We start from the raw sequence: 18,531 nt of genomic DNA on the forward strand, positions 1-18,531 counted from the left end.
AGTTTTTTAGATAGTCTATGATTCGAGATAAATTGTGACCCTGAATAGATCGCTTGCTAACAAGGCAGTCAGATTGGTGTCGACTAAGATGTTCGTTTTTGATACCTCTTTGCAAACTTCTAGGAACCTGGCATAAAAAAGGCCGCCACCATCTGGAAGATATTGAAGTAACAAGTGTTAGCTGCTTTTTTACTAGAATTTATATGAACGAGATTAAAGGGAGGTACAGCAATGCAAATATGAATTTGTACATTTATTTCCCTATGTGATAAACACACTCAAAAACATTTCACTTGTACACATTCCAACCAACTATCACAGCAATTACTGCTTAACGTCTTCACTGACACCTTCATCAAATTCTTCATTTAACTGGTTAGATGAACTGACTTCTTCCATAACACTTTCGTAGTCACCCATGGATTCACATTCTTCTTCTGGGCTCTTCTTAATTAGCACAAACACAATCGTATGATCTAAGAACTAGTTAGCTACTGAACACATTACGTCCACGACGAATTCTGCCCCCCTTCCAACGAAGTCAGAGAAAACGAAGTCCAACGCAGTTCCCCTCTGGGTGGTCGGTTCGTTACCGTTTTATTCTGGTTTCAGCCTAAATGAGTCTTCCATCCTTGCGTAAAACTTTGCGATTCAGATCAGCCACGAGTAACGCGGGCAAACTTCCTTTCGTGGAAACACACTTGGATACGACGGCGACGGTATCTTGTATGCCCGTGACGTCATCATTGGCATGCGGCAGCTGGTTATTTCTACAATGCTATTGTAGACGGCGCCACAAGTCTCAACGCGAGATGTGCTGTTTTCTAGTTGCTGCCACAGATGGTGCTGTAGTCTCAGGTTGGTAGCAGTCCCCACGAAATCTCGAAACGTGATGATTAAGAGATAGTGCGCTTAAAATCGCCCTCTGTCAACTTCTGACGTTTAACAATCACTATTCCAACCTGAGATACTGCGGACACAGTAGCTACCCTACGGCCTTACAGGCTAATCCCGTCCTCAAAACCCCTCCGTCGCGGTTGACAAATCGTCAAAAAATTCCTCAAATTCCACCAGCCGTTCAAGCAATAAACACATGTCAACGTCCACAGTGTCGGCCAATCCAAAGTGTGCACCTTCAAAGGATAGCTGGGAAGGAGGATCGCTGCTACTGCTGACACAACGTCACTGCAATGCTGACACTGATACATTGCAATTGCATTGCAATGCAGGCTTGTGTTCACTTCTGGAACACTATGCATCCATCCCTGCTGATACTTTATAGAGACTGAAACGAAAAAACGGGTAATTTGGGGATAAGTATTCTGCAGTAAAGATGCTGGAAGGACCGTTTGGTTGAGATTTATTTTGAGACACACCATAAAACTTTAATTTACTAAAAATCCAAACTTTAATGCTTATAGAAGCATTGCCGTAGTGAAAGCTCGCAAATTAAAGGCCCCAACCCTTCAGCGATGTTCATGTAGAGAATAATGGCGTGAGAAGGGCACTAGCTTTGATGATTTTTACTTAGTGAACTATTTACCGGATCCCTTCCTTGCTGGTGCCTCAGTGAAGCCCGTGCGTTGCCGGTCCCACGACTCGGGCTAACTTCGCGGTTGTCAAGTGGGGCTTGCTGTCCAAAAAAGACACCACAAAAATGCCTTGAAACGCAGTCATATGCTCCTCCAGTCCACTTAGCCCGAGCCTGGCTCCTCACGGGTACCCCGCCAAATTAGCTTAAAAGAATAGCGCCTAACGCCTTGAAATGGTTGTCATCAAAGCATCCTGCAATGACTTGATGGCAGGGCATCCTGCATGTGAGCGTGAGTAACACTAGTACCCGCACTTATTGTTAGTGACTGCGACATTGCAACTAGCGTGGAAAGCACAAGGACAGAGACAAAGGAACCGACGGGACAGCACGCCAGACTTCAACTGAAGTTTTAATTCACACATAACTCATTTTTACCCTAGTATTCGGCGCATGCTCAGGAGACTGTACCCCCGCCCCCTTCTCTTTATCACGAAGCAGGTTGTCATAACAAAGAGTAAACATTAAACCAAAGTGACGCGCAAGTTTTCTGACAGATAGATTATTTCTTTTTTCGTGAGGGCTACTGAGGGTATGCTCACGCACTTGTCCCCTGCCTTATCAATGCAAAATGCTTCAAATATCTCCCTATCACCCTGCCTATGAAGCCGCCTCAGCACTCTCGTGTGGCTAAAGAGTGGAACGCGTTTTTCTTCATTACCGCCTGTTGTTTTTACTTTGCATTTGCGGCAATGTGCCGCAAATTTGGCCGCACGTTGCCGCAAATGCAAAGTAAAAACAACAGGAGGTAATGAAGAAAAATGTGTTCCACTCTTTAGCCACACGCTTCATAGGCAGGGTGATAGGGAGATATTTGAAGCATTTTGCATTGATAAGGCAGGGGACAAGTGCGTGAGCACACCCTCAGTAGCCCTCACAAAAAAAGAGATAATTTATTTGTCAAAAAACTTGCGCGCCAATTTGGTTTAAATGTTTACTGTTTGTTATGACAACCTGCTTCGTGATAAAGAGAAGGGGGCGGGGGTACAGTCTCCTGAGCATGCGCCGGATACAACGGTAAAAATCTGTTATGTGTGAATTAAAACGTCAGTTGAAGTCTAGCGTGCTGTCCCGTCGGTTCCTTTGTAGCTGTCCTTGTGCTTTCCACGCTATTTGCAATGTCGCAGTCACTAACGAATACACACCAACTAGCCCAACTGTCTTCCATGACCGCATTTATTGCCGCCAGCGGTGACGTGGAACGAAAGTAGTTTAAGGAATATGTTGCCCGACAGACGCTGCCTCTGCATCGACAGAGGCCCTTATGGTACATACGGCATCAAGACTGCCAGAACCGAGGCCTACGTTAAGCTATTCAGCCCACAAGGGAAGGGAAAAGAGGGGCTCGTTATGAACATGCCTGAAGGAAGCAAACAGTTACCGAAAACGACGAAACATAGTGGACCTTTCAAATTCTTTACATTCTATTGTGTTGATGAATAGGAATTAAATATAATATTATTCTATCACCAAAAGGTAATTGATTGGAACGCAAACGACAACGAACCTTATGCTTGCGCTGGGATGCGAACCCATGCCTCTCAAATTTCTTTTTGCAATATTTCACTTTCAGATGTATGCGTATAGGTTGCGCGTAACCTAACCCTGAAACAATTCATACAGGGGAGGAAAGCGCGAGGAACTTCCGCCTCGGCTAATTGGACAAACATTAGCTTAAGCATTAAGTCTGCCTCCAGCCGCTGTGATCTTAACTCAAGAAGTAATTGGACCTAGCGGCTATACCTTATTACTACTGTTGACGAAACAATCATTGTGCTTGTTCCGCAGAAGGGTTGGCAATTTGTGGGAACCGCTTATGCGCCTGTATGTAAATATAATTCTACTCACATCTGTCAGCACTTCGAGCACTTTAGCGTGCGTTCCCAGACACCCTGAGAGCGTGTGGGGGTAGAGGCCTCGGTCCCAAAACGGATCACCACGTCTCAGCAAGAGAACAGCTACCAAATCACGAGGGGTTTGGTCGTTTGGTGCCCAGCTTTCGTCGGCCGCAAGACAGAGAATGGGTCGCAGCCAAAGGTTGACAAACAAAACATAATTTATACAGCAAAGAGATGATACAGAGGGTTTCACAAGGACTCGTACGAGCACATACAAAGTAAATGACAAAACAATGCCACTCGTGCAAAGTTACACTCGAGAGAGATTACAAAATTGAATTATTGCACCTAGAGTGCATGAGCATAAGAGAGAGGCAGACAAACAAACAAAATTTGTTCACCAGCACTGCGACAGTCCGACGAACAGAGGTTCACGACGGTGCGTCCCGCAGACTGCCGCGCGCTGCCTTGTTGGACCATGGCTGGGCGAGTGGTGTTGTCCCTGGAGTCGAGCGGGCGCGCTTCTCTGAAGCTTTAAAGACGCATTTCCTTGGGCCCATTACAGGCGCAAGAGCGCGAGCACAGCCGTAGCTGGTCTGCGCATGGGCCAGGCGCAGACGCGAGCTGGCACTGGCGCTTGGCACATGTCTGTCCATGTCACACATTTGCGTCTCGCTCGCGCCGACGCCGGAAGTGGCTCGCTGGTTTGCGTTCGGTGTAACCAATCAAAGAGCGCATTCTCTCTCGGCATCCGGTACGGCCCTTCGCACCGCTTTCTTAGCTAAGCTGAGTGCGAGTACCTGCGACAGGAGGTGCCAGGCCATCGAGTTGCCTATGTTTTCCTACGCTTGTCGCGGCGCGGCGCTGGGCGCGTAGACGCTGCGCTCGTGCGCCGCGGATGTGTCCATGGAGATGAGATTTATTAAACAGTGGCCCGGGCTGGCTGACAGCGATCAATGCCCTTCATAGATAGGTAAGCTCCGCGTCTGTTCGTTCTTCGCTCCAAGTGAGGCGCGCAGATACACACAGAATCATCTGTACAATTTCCATCCACTCTCGCGCCGGGCGCGCGTCCCTAAGGTTCAGGCTCGAAAACTGGCTTCGACATGCTTCGGGATCATTCTTGTGTGCCGCCGCCATCGGGGCGCCAGTGAAGCGAGATAGGACATCGTTTCGCACACTCAATGCTGCGCCCTCTCCGTCAGCATTGAGTACAAACTACTCCGGCAATCAGAAAGAATCAACGATATGCGCTGACGAAATTCCATGGCGTCGCGCTGGCGGGCGATGGTGTAGAGGGCAGCAACACACACAAGGCTAGGCGTTCTCAGAGGTTTTCTTCTCCGCTGTTCTAGCTGCGCGGGCTGTCGAGATCGCCTTCGCTCGGCGTTGGTTTTTTTTTCATAAATGCGCCGAATTTTGTGACAATGACACATACATTAGCATGGACACTCAAGGCTTTAGCATAATAGTGGTTTTGCTTTCACATGTTTACGTAAGTACTAAACAATTTTTTTTGCAATTTTCCAAGATTGAAAGGTACATCTAGCATGCACTAAATTGCGTGAACTCACTGTGCACAGAATGATCCTCCTCAATTGAGTGAACAGTATGCGCGAAATGACTGCAGATCTACTGCATGAGTGATGCCCAAGCTGATGTCCTTAGAATGTCAGGTCCGCCGTTTGCGATAAACTTAACACAGCTGGTCTTTCGACACGCAATATCTGTCTTGTGTGGAGTGCTGTAACCGAGACGCAGTGTATTTTGAGAAATATCTCTTTCAGACTGATTGTACCGACAAGGATATATGTTTCAATAAAACAATGGAGGAATGTGTTCTATGCTCTTCGTACATTAGGCCAGAGCCCCGGTTACTATGGCAGAGTGCATCGTCATCGGCACGCGTCGCACAAGACGAGCACTGCGCATGTCTGAGCTGAGCAGCTGCCGGTATAAATACCGGAGCACTTCTTAATAAACAATCATTCCTTGTTCCCACATGCTTGCGTGTTACATGGTGTCAGAAGTGGGCGGCGGTTTTTCACCGTCGTTCGTGTCGCCAGAATACCCAAGACACTTCGAAGGCAGTTCGAAGAATAGCCTGGCAGTTCGACTAGCAGTGCATCCAATTTTACCATGCCACAACAGCAAAGAAACGATGCAGAAAAAGGCATGTAAAGCGCGGCGCACGGCCTCGCCCAGAGCAAGCGGACAACTATACATGCGCCGACCTCCCATAGAAGGCCCGATTTTTACTACTCCGTGCCTGAAGCAGATGCCTTGCCAGCAACTCCCCCACGCCCACGTGTTTTGGGCGTCTGTGGCCAGAGATCAGCCTCCAACGGCTATGAACGCAAGTGAAAGAGGGATTGGTGTAGCGTCAGTAATTCGGGCCGCTTGGGGATATAGGACATTTTACCCCCCCCCGGTTGCAATGCTTTACATAACACGCCCCTGATTTCCCTTTTCTTCTCTGCTTACACACAAGACGCAAGATTCGAAAATTCTTAACAAGCACGTGCATCGAGGCCAAAGCAAAAGAGCAGTTTGATGTGCCGAAGTTGCAACGTATTCCTTCTGGGCCTTCTGATGTTACGGTGACGAACTTGCGGTGTTGCACAAGGTATGGTTTATTTTCTTATGCGCGCCAAGAAAAATACACGCTTCGCCGTTGACTAATGTGTACCGTCTACATTTACTTGCTCTCAGAGCACACGGCTGTTATATTAGACTCGTGCCTGTATTCGCAAGGAAGAAAACTTTAGAACAGCCTCAGGAATTTTTAAGAAGGCAAATAACTGCTTGAGGATATTCGAGAAGGCTGAGAAGAAAGTAAATTCTAATCGTCCACCCAATGTAGATGCTTGCAGAAATAACACTAATATCAGGCCTCCGCATTAAGGAACTCGAGCAGGAATTTCATTGCGCCTAGAAACACTGATAGCTGTGCCACGGCCGGTCGCCATTCCTTCGACTAGCATTCTGAGGCTACAATCGGGCACGATGACTCCGCGGCGCTATGACTGACCATGTCCGTTCGCTGCACGCACTTTCTATGTTCGCATGCTGCTGGCGCATCTTGAGTCCGTGTCTTCGCGGGTGCGAGAATTCGTGAAGATACGGCTGTATGAAGAGCCAGTGATTTTAAACGGTGGTCAGTTTAGTGATGACTGACTCGGCGCTACGGCTCCCTAAACACGACGAAGCGACTGACTTCTTGGGCGTTCAACAAATGACACTTGCGCTTAGTTTATCTGTGTTATCACCAGAATCTACGCAGGTGGCCGCAATCGTTTACACCAGGTGAAATGTCAGTGCAGTAATGCAAAGCGCTGCGGTATCGAATAAAAGTTAATAGGAGTGGTTCAAAACCTGCCACAACAGGAGAGAAAGCGCCCGGAGAGCCTTCAATATGCCTGTGCTTACTAAGCTTAGGACCTGTAAATTGCGAGCTAGCACAACTGCGAATCGGTTTTGTTCAAGGTAGGCGTAGCGGTGGGCGCCATAAAATTAGATGGGCGGATAAGATTAAAAATTTTGCGGAGACATGGCTCCGGGTTGTCTTGATTGGAGAAATATAGGAGAAGTCTTTGCCCTGCAATGTGCGTAGCCAGGCTGATGATGATAATGATGACAACTGTGAAGTCGACTAGGGCTGACGCAATTCTACGTATGAACGAGCCTTGCGTCGTACTGACGCACTTGCAGTCAATCAGCACATTATAGACCGTGGACTTTCTAGACTCAGGCACGGCTGCACAATAGCGGTACGTGCTCCACTGAAGCGCACTGAAGCTCTGGACTGGTAGGGTTTTGCGTGTTTAGCACCCCGAGGCTGTACGTAGGGTGTGGACAGTACGGTATTGGAGAGCTCTCGGTTAAGCGTGATTAAATATCTTGGCCATAATAAATACGATATCGGCGTTAACTATGACTGTACTGGAGTAGCGCCTGAGTATGCACGGCAATGCAAGGCTGTGTTATCGTATTAAAAACACCAACCCTACGCCCGTGCTAACCCATATTTTTTATCCACCTGCGATCCATTAGCGCACTCTGACAGTGCGAAACGGATTTCGTAATTTCCCTCAATATAAATGGGGCAAGATTCGACCCGCGACTCTGGAGGCAGAACCTTGACCCTAAATCCACTGAAACGCCGCGGAAATGGAAAATAGAAAAAGCATCAAAGCGTGCTGAGAGAATGCGATACGTAGGCACGAAGAAAACTTGAAGCAAATTTGTGCTGCAGTTTCGTTTGAAAACAGCTTTGAATTTAAGTTTTTGTTTCCCATACCACGTGGTAATTCCCTCTCGACAAAAAAAAATGGGCATGGCAAAAATAGCACGCTTTTGCGCAGTTTTATGGAAGCCGCAAACACGACGTGCACTTTCTCTAAAGAAGTAGAGCACACAAAGCAAGATTTTTACGACTAGCACGAAAGTTAGTCGTCCTTCCCGATAAAATGTGTAGAGTAGCTCAGAGAAGGCGCTGTTCAATGCCGTCCGCAGCGTCCTCTAGCGTGGTTCTCTGCCGTCTACATTTCCTGAAGTGTGCAAGGCCTAGAAGACAACCACATGACGTTACTCGTTAAGTGCAGCGCCAATTTTATCGGGATAGTGTGATGGTTCATTGCGAATCTAACTGATATACCATGTGCGCCTGTGCCATCGCCACATCCGTATAGATACGGCGCCCTAGATCACAAAGGAAATTTCTTGGTCAGGCCAACATGCTGTTGGCTACCTCCAGTACAATCTAATGTACAAACTATCACGAGTACTACGGGGAAACGTTAAGACATGCATAGCCGTCGGTGCTTTGAGAAATGCTATTAGGAATCCATAGATACGAGCCAAAAATATATAGTCGTCAGCATTGCGACCCACTATATTCTATGGGATCAACTTGTGGACAGCAATGCAGGAACAGGCAAAAACTGCGTCGCTTTCCGATGCATTGCAGATGTAGACGAATCCACCCTTGCGCCCAGCTCAAATGCAGGATTACCGTCTAATCGGGGAAGTCACGCTGCCGCCTGCCTTGAAAAAGATGTCTTGTATGTTCTATATGCAGCTAGAGACGAGCACGACACTGAAGCGCGAGATAATATTATCCTGAATCAATAGAAGAACCAGCCAGGATGGAGTGAAATCGATATACAGGAGTAAATATTGCTTCGGAAAAATATTCGCCCTGTTTACAAAAAGTACTGCTTAACTGCTATATCATTATAAACTACTGTGTGTAACAGAAATGAGGCTGAGTCCAAAAGTACTCTTAAAATAGAAGTGTTTATACATGCACAAAACTCATTTATCGTCCACTAGAGATACAGTTTCGTCGCAGGCACTCCATTTGCTTCAGGTGCATCATCTGCCTGTGAATTCCACCATGGTGACAGGATAGCGTTGATATGATTTCTAATGAGTGGGATCTCGCTTACATCCAGTCGTGCATCGATGACCGCAAGCAGGCACAAGTTCTCTAGTGTCAGTTCCAAGTGCAACACGTGAAGATCGGTCAGAGCCGCTTCCTCCTCCTCCTCTCCTTCCTCCGGGTCCTGTACCGGGCCATAACCGCCAAACACAAACACTCTTTCGCCAGTAATGCAGCAGCCTGGAAACCACCTGGCAGACGGGCCTAAGCCCCGCGGCCTCACCTCACTCCAGCACGATGTCTCGGGGTCGTACTTGTGCATGTCTGCACAGTAAGTGTCCCGAAGTTCGTTGTACCCTCCAAAGATGTACAGCTGTCTTCTGTATACAAAGGCTGAATGCCCGTGTCGACCCACGGGGGGAACGCCCTGTACTTGTGGGCGCACCCAAGTCGAGGTGGTTGTTTCTAGGTGGAACAATGAGTTGACGTTCTCAAAGCGACCTGCGAGAAAAGTGGCAGCTAAGCCGCCACCCCACACATACATGCGGGTCCCGATTGCAGAGGCCGTGTGGAAGGATCGCGGAGGAGGGACCTCTCCACTGGTGGGGACGCGATGCCACTCCATGGTATCCAGGTCAAGCGCGCTGACGTCTTGGGAATCATGTGGGTCACCAAAAATATACATGCGACGACCGACCATGCAAGCTGAGGCGCCGTAATGCGGTGTCGGCGCTTCACCGTTCACTTGAGGGCAGCTCCATGACATGGTGTTGGTGTCGAAACGGTAAAGGACGCTGTCCGACTCCCAGCCGTTCCGTAAGCCCCAAAGGTATGCGCAGTGACCGTAGGCGACAACGGTGCGACGGAAAATGTTATTCGGCTGGCCATTGGACGGTGAATGTGTTTCCACGATATCCCACCGCGACGTTCCAAAGTCGAAGATGGACACGTCGACGAGGTTCCTTAAGGGGTGAGGCCTGTCCTTGTGAAAAGAGCCGAACGAGTATACCTTGCCGTTGATGGAAACGGCACGTTGGTTGCCTTGCTCTGGAACACCACTCAGTCGCATCGTCCACATCTTGACGGGCAGCTAGTGCTCTGAGAAACGCGGCGCGATCGTTCCAGCGATTCTGCCGACCTCACGTGGCCTTTCCTGAAACAGCGATATGGTGGCCGGTTTCCGCAGCGCGTGCGGCAGCGATGATTTAAAGGGTGACTATGTTTGTCATATATTAGAATATTTTGATTATTTCATAATGCGCAAGTGTATTAACGTTGCACGAAGAAACTGCATACAGTAAAGTTGCTGCCGCCGAGAAAAAGAACGAAAACCGCAAGAGCTATCACAAAGGCGCTTCAGCGATTTTTCCAGCCTGTTCGTGACCGAAAACTTTCTGAAAGCTACGGCCCACGTCGTTAATGCTTCCCAGTTGATTTGCAATGAAGAAGGCAGAGCGCCAGCACCAACGACGACGAAGCGATTTGTGCGTCCTCCGATTCCGGCGGCCGCGCGCGTGGAGAGCTCGAGCTCGCTCTTGGTTCTGTTCTGGTGCCGCCGCTACTCGAACAGCCTCTGCCATCGTTTCGCTGCCAGTCCTTCGAACTTGCCATTAAACCGCTCTACATTTGGTGGAGCGTGCGGGTTCGCCTAGTACACTACCAACGTGGAGCTCCGCAGCCGCACAATTCCGATGGCGACGACAAACGAAAGCCAGCAGCCAGCAGTCCCTTTGCAGCCCGCCATTTGCTCCGGTGCCGTCCGGCAGAGAGACCCCGTCGTTTTCAACGGACACTGCGACCAGGATGTCGAGGACTGGCTGGCTTCGTATGAGCGGGTGAGCCGTCACAACAACTGGGATGACCGCATGAAACTAAACAACGTAATATTTTACCTGAGCGACGTCGCGAATCTCTGGTTTCGCAATCACGAGGCTGATATTCCAACATGGGCTACTTTCAAGACAACGTTTGCCGAAGTTTTTGGCCGTCCCGCCGTGCGTAAACTTCGCGCTGAGCAATGCTTTCGCGCTCGTGCTCAGTGTGCGGGTGAAAGTTTCACCGCCTACATCGAAGATGTGGTCGATCTATGCAAGCGTGTCGACCCGTCTATGCTTGAGGCCGACAAGATCAACCATATTATGAAGGTCATCGACGACGACGCTTTCCATATGCTGGTGGCCAAAAGTCCCACAACCGTCGCCTCCGTGTACAATCTGTGTCAGAGCTTCGACGAGTTGCGCAAGCAGCGACTTAACGCTCGTCGCCCGCCCGCACCTGCTGAGTCCATCTCCGGCCTGGCCATCAATAGTGACCTTTTGGATCACATCAAAGACTTCGTGCGTCATGAGGTGGCCCGGCAGCTTTCGCTCCTCTCTGGCGCGCACTCTACGCCCCATACCCTGACCCCTGAGATACGGCAGATACGGCAGATACAGCACAGGAGGTAGCCGATGCGCTTCCCGTTCGTCGGCAGCCGGCTCCGGCTCCACTGGCTCCTGAAGTCAACCTCCTCTCGATGCAGACCGTCCCCGTCGCTGCGCCTTTGAGATGCGGCACTCCTATTGCTACGCCGCCTGCCCCTATGCGTGCGCCTCTCACGTATGCCGAAGCCGTCGCCCTACCACCGCAACCGCTGGCCTTTCCATACGTCCGGACAACGCCGCCTACACCTCGTGCTCCCCGGCTCCGACCGGCGCCTACTTCCTACAGTTCTTGGCGCACTGCTGACAACCGGCCGATTTGTTACACGTGCGGTCTCCCAGGCCACGTCGCCCGCCACTGTCGTTAGGTTCTGGCTGCGCCTGTGCCCGCTGTGCCGAACTACTACCCGTCTCGCGCCGCTCGCACACCTTCAGGGCTACCTGGGGAGGCTTTTGCTGACCACTTGCCACGCCGGCCCCACGTCCCTTCTGATCGGTCACCTTCCCCTCGTCGTCGGTCTTTGTCACCTATGCGGCGTCGCAACATGACTGACAACCCGGAAAACTAGGAGCCGCAGTTCTGGGGGCACGAACTGCGCACACTTCGACCTGCTCAAGACCTCGCCTTTCACCACCGAACTTTTTAGACGTGTTAGTTGACGGCATTCGAGCACTTGCGCTTGTGGAAACGGGTGCTGCCGTTTCCGTGATAGCCGAAACTTCTGCCGTTCACTTCGTAAAGTCACCACTTCTACTTCTGGACTCTCTCTTTGCACCGCTAGCGCCGAGCCCATTCATCCTTCGGCCTCTTGCACGGCACGTGTCGTCATCGCGGACGTTTTATATGTCGTCGAATTTTTACTGCTCAGCTCTTGCTCCCATGACCTCATCCTTGGCTGGGATTTTCTATCCCATCACCATGCCGTCATAGACTGTGCCCGTGTTCACGTCTCCTTTTCCATGCTCTGCGATGCGCCCGTCGACGAACAGCCGCCTTGCTCTGGTGCCAAATGCGTTGTCGCCGCCGAAACCGATGTTCCCCCCGGCAGTGCCGTGCTCGTTCCCCTTTCCTCAATTTCTGGTTCCTGCGAGCCTGTACTCTTCGCCCCTTCGCCTATCTTTGCTTCTCGCCGACACCTTCCTCTTCCGTTTGCCGTAGTCGACATGCGCCAAGGTGCCGCCGAGATCGTCGTCTCGAATCCCTCTCCCTCTGGGTTGAGGTTGCTCCGTGGAGAGTGCCTTGGACATGCTGAACCCGTTGACCTGATCGCACCCTTCGACGATGATGCTCTTTCCGAAAGTACACCAATCGCCGCCCTCACGCTGCCTAACGCTACCTGCGACCCGCTGTCCTCGGTGATTTTTCACCGCTCAGTTGCCAGCGACCTCGACCCACCTCACCGCGAGCAGCTCCTCGCCCTGCTTAACAAGTTCCGCTCATCATTCGACCACCAGACAACTTCCCTGGGCCGCGCGACCACTATCGTCCACCACATCGACACCGGAACTCATGCCCCTCTACGCCAGCGGCCCTATCGTGTGTCGCCTCCGGAGCGCCGCGTCATCGCTGAGCAGGTTGACGACATGCTGCAGCGCGGCGTTATTCAGCCCTCTTCTAGTCCGTGGTCGTCTCCCGTCGTGCTGGTCAAAAAGAAGGATTGTTCGGTTCGATTTTGCGTTGACTACCGCCGCCTGAACAAAATTACGCGCAAGGACGTCTACCCGCTACCACGTATTGACGACGCCCTCGACTGTTTGCAAGGAGCCGAGTTCTTCTCTTCCTTGGATCTCCGATCCGGCTATTGGCAAGTGCCCATGGCTGAGTCAGACCGCCCTAAAACCGGTTTCGTCACACCTGACGGCCTTTATGAGTTTACCGTCATGCCATTCGGACTCTGCAACGCTCCCGCTACGTTTGAGAGAATGATGGACAATATCTTGCGTGGACTAAAGTGGAATATTTGCCTATGCTACCTAGACGATGTTGTCGTTTTTTCGCCCGATTTTCCGACTCATCTCACGCGGTTGCACAAGGTACTGACCTGTCTCACCGGCGCCGGTCTCCAACTGAACCTAAAGAAATGCCGATTTGGCGCCCGCCAGCTGATCATGCTCGGCCACGTTGTCTCCAAGGATGGCGTCCTGCCCGATCCAGAGAAGCTACGTGCTGCCACGCATTTTCCCAAGCCGACTTCTGTTAGAGCTGCCAAGCTTCGTGGGCCTGTGCTCGCATTTCCGCCGTTTTGTGCGCAACTTCGCCTCTATCATCGCGCCGCTTACAAAGCTTTTGAATGGTCCCGCACCAAGCTATCTGCTTGGAACTCAACCTGCGACGATGCTTTCAATACGCTCCGTCGTCTTCTGACTTCACCACCGATTCTTCGCCATTACGACCCCAGCGCGCCTACTGAGCTCCACACCGACGCCAGCGGCATCGGCCTCGGGGCAGTCCTTGTGCAGCGTAAACCGGGCTTTTCCGAATACGTTGTTGCTTACGCCAGCCGTGCACTCACCAAAGCGGAAGCCAATTACTCTGTTACAGAAAAGGAGTGCCTCGCCATAGTGTGGGCGTTAACAAAATTTCGTCCCTACTTATACGGCCGCCCCCTGGACGTTGTTACTGATCACCATGCCCTCTGCTGGTTTGCTACACTGAAAGACCCTTCTGGACGCCTCGGCCGCTGGGCCCTTCGTCTGCAGGAATATGACATTAACGTTGTGTATCGGTCGGGACGCAAACTTTCCGACGCTGACGCCTTGTCGCGCTCACCTTTGCCATCTCCTGCGCCCGTTTCGCCCATATCCGACTCGACGCTGGCCGCTCTCACCGCCACGGATCTCCCTTTCGAACAACGACGAGACCCATGGATTTCTTCGCTCCTAGACCTCCTCAGCGCACCGTCTACGGCATCGTTCCCTCGGTCACTTCGTCGTCAAGCTTTCCATTTCACAATTCGAGACTCTCTACTGTATCGCCGCAACTATCGCCCGGATGGCCGCAAATGGCTCTTGGTCATCCCTCGCCACCTTCGCTCTGATGTTTGTATGCATCACCATGCCGACCCACAATGTGCACATGCTGGATTGCTGAAAACCTACGAGCGTCTGCGTCAGCGATACTACTGGCGCGGAATGTACACTTTTGTCCGCCGCTATATACGCTCGTGCACTGCCTGTCAGAAGCGGAAGTCACCACCTCGTCTTTCCGCCGACCCGTTACAGCCATTGCCTTGCCCAGCTCGTCCCTTCGATCGCGTGGGCATCGACCTGTATGGTCCGCTCCCGTGCACGCCTGCCGGGAATCGCTGGATTATCGTAGCCGTGGACCACCTCACAAGATACGCGGAGACGGCCGCTCTGCCCTCGGCTACTGCTCGCGACGTCGCATCCTTTTTCCTTCATCACTTCGTCCTACACCACGGGGCCCCTCGGGAACTACTCAGCGATCGCGGCCGCTTTTTCTTATCCGAAGTCGTTCACGAGGTTCTGGATGCGTGCCACACCGTTCATCGCACGACCACCGCCTATCATCCCCAAACGAACGGCCTCACTGAAAGATTCAACCGGACTCTTGGTGACATGCTCGCCATGTATATTTCCTCTGACGCCACTAATTGGGATCAAGTCCTACCATTCGTAACTTATGCATACAATACTGCTTCCCAGGCCACCACCGGATTTTCCCCTTACTTTATTTTATACGGCCGTGAACCTTCCTGTCTCCTGGATACTATCCTGCCTTACAACCCCGACAGTTCTGAATGCACCTTTTTCTCCGACGCTGCCCGACATGCCGAGCAGTGCCGCCAGCTGGCTCGTTCGTTGACATCCGCCACTCAAAGCCTCCGCAAATATGAGACTGACCAAGGCAAGCCCACCCATGACTTTCCAACTGACTCGCTCGTCTGGCTGTCTGTGCCGGCTGCATCCAAGTTTGCGGCTAAGTACCTCGGTCCCTACCGTGTCGTGCAGCGCACTTCACCTGTGAACTACATAGTCGAACCGGTCACGCCTTCCTCGGACCACCGCCGTCGCGGCCGCGAAATTGTTCACGTGAGCCGGCTAAAACCGTACTACGACCCTGTCGTCATCTGCTCGCCCTGAGTCGCCAGGATGGCTCCCTGTTTTCGCCGGGGCAGTTGCAGTGAAGAAGGCAGAGCGCCTGCACCAACGACGACGAAGCGATTTGTGCGTCCTCCGATTCCGGCGGCCGCGCGCGTGGAGAGCTCGAGCTCGCTCTTGGTTCTGTTCTGGTGCCGCCGCTACTCGAACAGCCTGTGCCATCGTTTCGCTGCCAGTCCTTCGAACTTGCCAATAAACCCCTCTTCAGATTCTTTATTGGACACCTTTAGCTGAGCTGACAGGTTTTGCGGCCCGCTACCCAGCTGAGCGGGGCGGACGGTCAAGTGCCCATGCGCAGTACGCTCAACCGCTAGCGGGTCAGCGGAGCGGCGCCTCCGTTCTGCAGGCGCGCCGGCTTAGTGCAGCGTCGTATCGTATGGAAATGCCTCTAGTTTTCCGGTTAGTTCAAGATGTCTCCCTTTGCCTCGACGGTCGTGTCTTAAAGCGCTTCCCAGTTTCACTTCTCAAGGGCTCATTTTCTGCACTACACTCGTTTAAAGCGCTTCAAAATTGACAAAGATCGCTCTTTGCACTGCGGCGTAGTCAGTGTCAATCCTTTCGAGCGACTGTGAGCGCATGTGTAAGCGGGTGTCTGAAAATGCCGCAGTCGGAACCCAGCGCGATTGGACGTTGCGAGCCTCGAAAAACGGCGTGGACCTCCGTACGGGCTACACCAGCAAAATGAAGAGCAAATATGGGAAAGTCGCCCCCTTCACGCACGTCTCAATTTATTTTGATAATGAGTAGACGTTCGTGCAGTCATATCCAGAAGTGTTCACCCCGACAAACTGAAAACGTTTCCAAATGAAGTGATCGTCTATTTACCTCCAGTTTAGTAGCGCCAAAGGGAACATGCACTGCCGCAGTCTGAATTCTTGTTGTGCGCAGCGTAGAAAAAAGGAAAAACACTAATATAGCGGTTCACAGCGGCGCCTCGCATGAAAAGTGTGGCATTGGTCGGTGTGGATCAAACTACCAATGCAAGTCGCGTTTTCTTTCACTGAGCTGCCCGATCAGGTGCCCTTTAAGTACGCTTGTTCACTGAACACTTGTTAAGTTCCAGGCAAACAAAAACAAAGAGATATGAACTGATCATCTTCACCACTCTGACTACTCCTATTGCAGGGCATAGGCCTCTCCCATGTCTCTCCAATTAACCCTGTCCTTTTCCAGTTGCGGCCACCGTATCCCCGCAAACCTCTTTATCTGATCCGCCCACCTAACTTTCTACGTTTGCCTTCTCGTTTTTACGTTTGCCTTCTCTTGGAATCCACGGCGTGGATATGAACTAGAAGCACAAGTTTCGATTTTGTCTATCACCGCTAGATGGCGTCACAAGCCAAACCACTCTGCTTAGCCTTACCAGCGGAACAATTTGCTTTTATAAACTTGCTCGCCGCACGCTATGCTTATGTTGGGCGGGCCAGCGTAATCGAAGGGGACCGTAAAACCGGTCAGCTAAAACTGTCTCATGACATCCTTCATAGCGAACGCAAGTGATAGGGGCTAAATTTTAGGCGACTTTATAAAATTATGTGAACGATATATTGGTGACATTGTGCTGCGGATGTTTTCAGAAATAACGCTTCCTTTTTTAGTTTCGCATCCTAACCATGAAGCAACCTTACTATGTACCAGTCCCGATTACAGTTCTCATAAAGCGCCAGCCCAATCACATTGTGATCAATAACCTACCTGTCCGGCTCTGCAACAATAAAAGAATGGATGTGAATGGCGGCTAATAAAGAATTGCGTTTCCGGTTCTTGCATGCAGAGCCCGAATGGCTGAATAACCGCGCATGTTTCTTGAAAACTGGCGTCGTGTCTCTCGATCGCTGTGCTTTTAATAGTACTGCTAGTGAAATAACAAAACACATAACAATAACATAAGAAACATAAAAAATAACAAAAAACCAGTGAGCAGCAGCGCCGGGGTATCTAACTTCTTGGTCTCAGGCTGCCAACCCTCCCTCCGAGTTGTGGGCCACCCGCCAGGCGTGCATATAGGGGGTGTTTCAGAGAACAGCTTAATATATTTTCAAAATAACTCTTTTTGGGTGAAAATATGGCTTTTGAGGCATAGTATGATGAGAGTTGGCGGACTCCAGAAAACCGGTCAATAATCTGAACTAGTGAGATGGTTAACTAATTAATAATAATAAACTTTTCAAGTAGTAAAATTGGGCACCTGGTCGAAACTGTAGCCGGTCTTTTTCTAGACGGTCTTTGGTATTAGGCCTATCATAGTTTAGAATTTCCAAAACGCGGTTACCCTTGTCGCTACGGCTCGAGAAAATTTGGCTTTTTTACCTGCACTGGAGGTGTTGCTTTTCATGCATGGTTTTGAAAGCGCAGCGAAATTGGCGCTCTTTCTCATTCAAGAACACATGCGGAGTGCGGACACAATCGTCCACACTCTCAGCAATTTCAGAAGCTCCCACTATCTCACTCGCCACTTTTTTCACGTATTTGTGAACTATAGGGGGTTCTTTCGAAGAAGAGCGCCAATTGTGTTAGGAATGTAACCTGCCGTGAGTCACGAATGTGGGGATATAATTCTGGCCCTCCTGGGTTCGTGCGTGATAGTTTTTTAGCCCGCATTTTGCTTGCTTGTTAATTGGAGAGTGGGTCCTGTTACAATGCGATGCCGGTGCCAGATAAAGCGTGACATCTTCCCTTTTTTCCTTTCGTTTCTGCGCATGCGCGCGATAAGGTATGCGTATACGTTGCGCGCCGCAATAAAGTTTTGGTGAAGTCAGCGCTTTCCGGTGTTTCCGTACTTGTCCGTGTTTGAATTTGCGCCGTGTAGTTGTAAGCATGATTTTCCAGCACACCCAGCAAGTGGTGTTAAACTGGCAATAGTATGCCACAAAGGGTGTATGTTTACACCAAAAAATTTTTTTAGAAAATTTTAAGTAGTCCCTAAACACCTGGTATATATTGTAAAAAGAATACGCAGATTTGCGGGATAAAAGATGGTGAACCTGCGCTTGAGCGGCACTGCCATCGCAGCATGTTTCTGTGCTTGACCTGCCTTCGTTGCTTGCTACTTTACGACATTTATCTGCCTGCTACTGTAGCGACCATTCTCCCTTACCAACCCGGTGTCTCCGAAATATACTCCTATTTCTGAACTCGCGCAAGATGCCGAACACAGCCGCCAGATCTCCCCCTGAA

The sequence above is a fragment of the Amblyomma mixtum genome, chromosome 10 (genome assembly GCF_055824585.1).
Source record: "Amblyomma mixtum isolate Tamu chromosome 10, ASM5582458v1, whole genome shotgun sequence".
NCBI lineage: Eukaryota > Metazoa > Arthropoda > Arachnida > Ixodida > Ixodidae > Amblyomma > Amblyomma mixtum.